We start from the raw sequence: 5,962 nt of genomic DNA, 5'->3' as shown, positions 1-5,962 counted from the left end.
GGAACGGTTTTCTTTTCTGTTGGAACGGATATAAACCGTTCTATTATAATAATACAGCCGATTTTTTAAGTCTATTGCAACGATTTTCATGATATATTGCAATGGTGTTTGTAATATATTGGAACAATTATCAGTAACTTATTGCAACGGATATTATAACATATTGTAACGGCTATTAGGGACTGCTCTTATTATTTGCTAGGTCTATTGGAACGGTTATATTCTCTATTGCAACAAATTATAATTTCTGATATTTATGGAAGCAAAATGAGAAATATTTTCTTATTCTAAGAAATTATTTACACCATAACTTATATAAACCACGAAATAAAATTAAAACATCCAACTAGCATTATCCATATACAAAAACAAAATATGAATAAATTGTTTGATCAACAATTCAAAATAAATGAGTTTGCATACAAAAAGTTCTAAACTAAAATATCCTTGAACATAATAATAGAAAGTTTAACAACGATCAACAATACTCAAGTAAGGTCTTCGTCACTACTTTCATCCGCAATCGCTGCACCTACAAAAGACAATGAAAAATAATTAAACAAAATTTTTAGGATAATTGAATCACAAAGTAATTGAATGGCCAATTTGATAACTCGAAAAATTTTTCACTCTCTAAATTCTTTGATTTTTCGGCAGAGTTTCTTTGTAAATATGACTATCCCAAAATTTTCAACCTGCTCAAAACATCATTTGTAAATACGACTATCCCAAAATTTTCAACCTGCTCAAAACATGATACAATTTTCATGCAGAACCTAAGATCCATCCACAAATCACAAGATGAGTAGCTGTACTTTAAGCAACACACAGCAAACCAGAATCCGCAACATACAAACCAAAGAAAACAACTCTCCGGTCTTTTTTTTTTAAGTAATACAATATGCCTTAACATCTTTGAACATTATTACATCACAAAACAGCATCACCTAAACAATATTAAGTCTGACAGCTATTGAACCAAAAAAACAGCAGAATATGCTATTACGAAAAACAACATTACAACCAACAACTGAACATACTACGGCTCAGAAACAAGCAATACTTGAACATGGTTAGATTTACAAAGTTTCTCACAAGCCCTCAGTGTATGTCACACCAGTAAATTTTAACAAATAGTGGCTATTAGATTTAGCAAGAACAATGAATTTTTTTAAGTTAATGACGTGCCACAATCTTATCAGTGTGTACCATAAAAAATAATGCAAATACTTGAAAATTAAGATCAGCAGAAGAATGTTAGAAGATCAGCATTATATAAAGAGGAGAAGACTTAGAAAGAAGAACCGAAGGTAAAAAAAAATTCGCCATCATTTCGGTGCTATTTGGAAGAAGAAGAAGGAGGAGGAGGAAGAAGGAAGAAGGAAGAAGGAAGAAGAAATCATCGCATACCTGTTGTCGCTGAATCTCTGTTGAAGAAGAAGAAGCGCACGCTTTTGTCTAACTGAGTCGCTTCATATAACAGAAGCGGGTAAGGGGTCGCTACGCTTCGCTTCTCGCTTTTCACAACCCTGGCATAAACACACACGTCATATATTCTAGGTCAAGATTATGGCAAACTCTTTTGCATATCAAACTTTTAAATGTATTGTGGATAAGGAAACAGAAGTGGAAGAAACACATGTACTAATTTCACAGTTGAGAATGGTGTACTGGAGCTTTATCAATATTTTTATTTAAAAATGCATCTAATGGTATAGCTCTCAAGAGATGTTGGCAGAATCAATGATATTCATATAAATATATCTGTTTGTCCTAGCTTTTCATCAGAAATTGATTAATGTCTCCATACATACGGAGATGTACAATTGACATATAAAAAGGTGTATATACATAGCTTAAGCACCTTCTGCTGTTAGCTTTGCTTTTAAGCACAACTTGATATGTCTTGTGTCATCTGAAAGATGATGTAGTTAAGTTCATTTCTTTTTTACCCTCTACTAGAAGCTGTATTCTTAGAACTACAATTCTCTGGGTTGAACGATCAACAAATAACCTATAAGTTCAGAAAGCCTTGTCCGTAAAGTGGCAATCCTAATAATATCACGAAGCTTTTTGCTGGGCAAACATAGGGGCTTATTCTTTAGGTTCCAAATTAATATGATATTATCTTAGGTACAAAGTATAGCAAAATAATATGTATGGCAAACTTATGATTCCTTAATCTCTTTCCCAGCAAACTGCCAGTATCCTTTTATATGTCTAAGTACCTATATTCATCTGGTATATCTAATTTAAACAGCAGGTATGAAGATGTAATAAAATCAATTGAGCTGCATTAAACCGGCGACTCTAAGTTGTATGAGTTACTACTTCTAGTTCTGGTTTTCTACCTTTTTTGGTTTCTTCTACAAATTTGCCAGAATTAAGCATTTAACATAGAAAGGGAACTAGCTTATTGCCTAATGCATGCCTATCCAATATGTGTGTGTGTGTGTGTGATAGAGAGAGAGAGAGAAAGAGAGAGAACAAGCAGGATCTGAATATATACTCTAAGACAACGATATACATACCATACCATATACTATCACTCATGCACATCTAATAACCCTTATGAATATAAAGTCACAAATGCCAATTCTAATAAATGAGCAGAATCTTGTTTAGAAGATGTATTGAGACCAAATTCTAAACACTCATCAGACAGGACAAGAAACTGAGGATGAAGAACTCCTACAACAAATACTACTACACCTCAATTACAAGTAAGTTGACCAGAACAAATATGGCCCTTCATTTTCCATATTTGGGGGTTTGGGGTTGGGGGGAGCCAATGATAGAGATGAGAAGGGCTAGCAGAAGGAATGGTGGTGCACTCGGCCGTAACCACATTATGCAGCATTTCAACACATAAACAGAAGTATACTATATACTATATCATCAAAATAGCATTCCATTTATTAACACGCTCAGATACATCACATCTCTCCACCTTTATTTTGATAGAGATTACAATGTCACAATTTGCAGTTTCGCTTGCAAATTTAACTGGCCCTTTGTACTCAACACTCATCGAGAAAAGCAGCTAGATACTATGTTGTGGGAGAAAGGAAAAAGCACACTTACCTCCAGTGTGAAGTACTTGACTTTCCTATCGGGATCAGATTTCCCTGCTACACCAACAGATTCAACGACCTCTATATTCTTTCTCTGTGTAGCTAATTGGCGAGCAGCACCCTGAGAAAAAATAAGAAGGCAAAGGTTTGATGATGTCCAAGAGAGGAGGAAAGACATGAGGAAGGGGGCAACCAAAGACAAGTAGGGACATCACCACTTCATTTTCCAAATGCATGTCACAGTTTTCAAACAATTACTGCACTTTATCGTCTTCATAAATAAGATGAGGCATCTAAAACTATCTCAGATACTACTTAGCGAACCTGAAACTGCAAAATGAATCAACTTTCTAGTAACCATCCTTTCAGTTGAGCACTTGAACTTCTAGATTTATTTTTCTTTCTATTTTTAGTTATATAATTTTTTTCCTTTTTTGGGTGGACAAGTTGTACTTCTATACGCTCGTATTCATACAGATACTAATACACTTATTCATGATAACTTCAACTCTTTAAAAGTTTCTTTTAGATAAAGGACAGGGGACAATTTAATTCTTAATCTCTAACTGTAACATCATTGCTTTACTCCAAAGGAGCTCTATTCTCCAAAAGATTCATAGGATCACTCTGTGATGAACTTGCTTTCACCATAATGCAATTATTATGCTATTACATGACATGAAGCAATAATTATGTTAGAAACAGTCTACTCATTTGCTTGTAATTGAGGTGTTTCCATGTCTTCTATCCATAGTCCCTTTCATTTGCTTAAAAGTTTACTGTACATATAATAGTTTAAGGACTTGAGGTTAGAAAGAGGTTTGGATATTCACTGTTCTAGGAAAGTTCTACTATTCTGGGACATACTGTGACCAAATAACATAATAAAATTGGACAAAAAATATGTAATTGAAAATGGGTAAGTTAAGTTCCTAGGTCGTAATTATAAAGAAAAGACCTCAATAGTTTACAACTAGAACAGAATGCTTATAGCTTTTCGTTCTTTGCACTAAGTTATTAATTACAACTATGAGAGTATGATTGAAGAACTACCTATAAGTCGAAAAAGCTCTACTTCCGAAGGTTTATTAGATGGATTTTAAGGATTAGATAACATCATTTTTACCAAGCAAGAAAATTTAGAAAGGCAAGCAATTTGCTGAGAAGAATAACCCCAATGTCTAATAGACGTGAAGGCAAACAGTTACCCGTTAGACTAAAGCACAGACATGAACGAATCATACAATTTTAAGTGAAAGCAGCACAAGCATAATCGGACAGAAGTAAAAGAATGTGTTTATAAAAAATATTACCAGAGAAAGAAAAAAGGAGAAGCAAAATGATTTTTCTGAATAACTAAGACAACGAACAGCGAAGATCGAACATCGATAGCAAACATCGAACAAAGAAAATCTCATGGTTTCAAACAAAAAATCAAAATCTAACAAATAAATCCCCCAATTTTGCAAACTAGAAATCACAAATGTATCATGTAACACAAAACAAAGTAGAAGCAAAATAATGTGTTTATCAGAACTATTACCAGATAACGAAAACATAAGGGGAAAAAGAAAGCGAAAATTAAATAGTTATACAAACATCAAACAGGGGAAAAATCGATAGCCTACTTCGGAGATTGCTCGTATGTTAGCCGAAACTGGTCGTCATTCACCGATAGTTGTCGTCCTTCGCCGGAGCTGGCCGACAGAGTTCGTCGATGGTGAGGTCGATGTGTTCTAGGTTGAGGCTGAGAGAGACGATGTCTTCAAGGTTTATCCTACCTCGGAGATTGCTCGTATGTTAGCCGAAACTGGTCGTCATTCACCGGCAGTTGTCGTCCTTCGCCGGAGCTGGCCGACAGAGTTCGTCGATGGTGATGTGTTCTAGGTTGAGGCTGAGAGAGACGGTCTCCAAGGTTTTGAGAGTTTAGAGAGAGTGACGGAACATTTCTATATTAAAGAGTTATTAAAACATTAGTGGGGTCATTTATTTTGTTTTTTTAATAAATATGTAGGAGGGAAAGTAAGGAGGGAAAAGCAAACCGTTCCAATATACTTTTATTTTATCAAACCGTTCCCGGAGGTAACTCTATCGTATCTTCTTTACAAACCGTCTCCATATATTTACTTTTGGTAACGGTTATTATACTATTGGAACAGTTATTCTTCAAAAGTATCCCAAAAGCCTTTTGACTCTATTGGGACGGTTAAAACCATTCCAATATATGATCTATTATAACAGTTACAAAACCGTTGCACAATAACCGTTCCAATAAAATTATTTTCTAGTAGTGATACTTACCTCTTTGAAATTATGCCGATATTTCAAAATCGCCTTCTTGCTTGAATTGACCTCCGGACCGCTCAAATCTATCCAAATTAATTGTATAACTTTATTAAAATTCATCGAAAATAATTCCGGATAACAATACGTCGACTTAAAAATTTATTCCAAAAAGTCAATAAAAGTCAACGCGGGACCCGCCTCTCGGAACTTGACATAATTTTTATGAAATACGAACACCCATTCCGATACGAGTTCAACCATGCCAATTTTATTGAATTCCAATAACAACTCGACTTCCAAATCTTAAAATTTTATTTTTGGAAGATTTTACCAAAATCTTGATTTCCTCCATTTAAATCCGAACTAAACGCTGAATATAATCATAGATTCATGAAATATAATCACTTTAGGATATAGAACACTTACCCAAGTCAAAGTCTTGAAGAACTCCTCCAACATCGCCCAAAAATCGAGCTCCAAAATCTCAATCGAAAAATGGCGAAATGACCATTTTTGGTCCTTAACATTCTGCCCAGTTTCGCACCTGTGGACGAATTTTTGCACATGCGTGCTCGCTTTTGCGAGCGAAATCTCGCTTCTGC

General features: G+C 34.8%; 1 long non-coding RNA gene across 1 annotated transcript; it reads right to left on the bottom strand.

Moving 5' to 3' along the window:
- Positions 1-328: 328 nt before the first annotated feature.
- LOC107763731 (uncharacterized) lies at positions 329-5,033 on the bottom strand. The gene is made up of 4 exons (XR_012700327.1): positions 4,703-5,033; positions 3,085-3,195; positions 1,411-1,529; positions 329-532 (listed from the first exon to the last, which is right to left on the bottom strand). It is a non-coding gene; the product is annotated as an uncharacterized LOC107763731 (long non-coding RNA).
- Between the last annotated feature and the right edge of the window lie 929 nt (positions 5,034-5,962).

This window comes from Nicotiana tabacum, chromosome 2 (assembly GCF_000715075.1).
Source record: "Nicotiana tabacum cultivar K326 chromosome 2, ASM71507v2, whole genome shotgun sequence".
Taxonomy (NCBI): Eukaryota; Viridiplantae; Streptophyta; class Magnoliopsida; order Solanales; family Solanaceae; genus Nicotiana; species Nicotiana tabacum.
The sequence above is the reverse complement of the archived record's forward strand: the minus strand, read 5'-3'. Positions and strand labels throughout refer to the sequence as shown.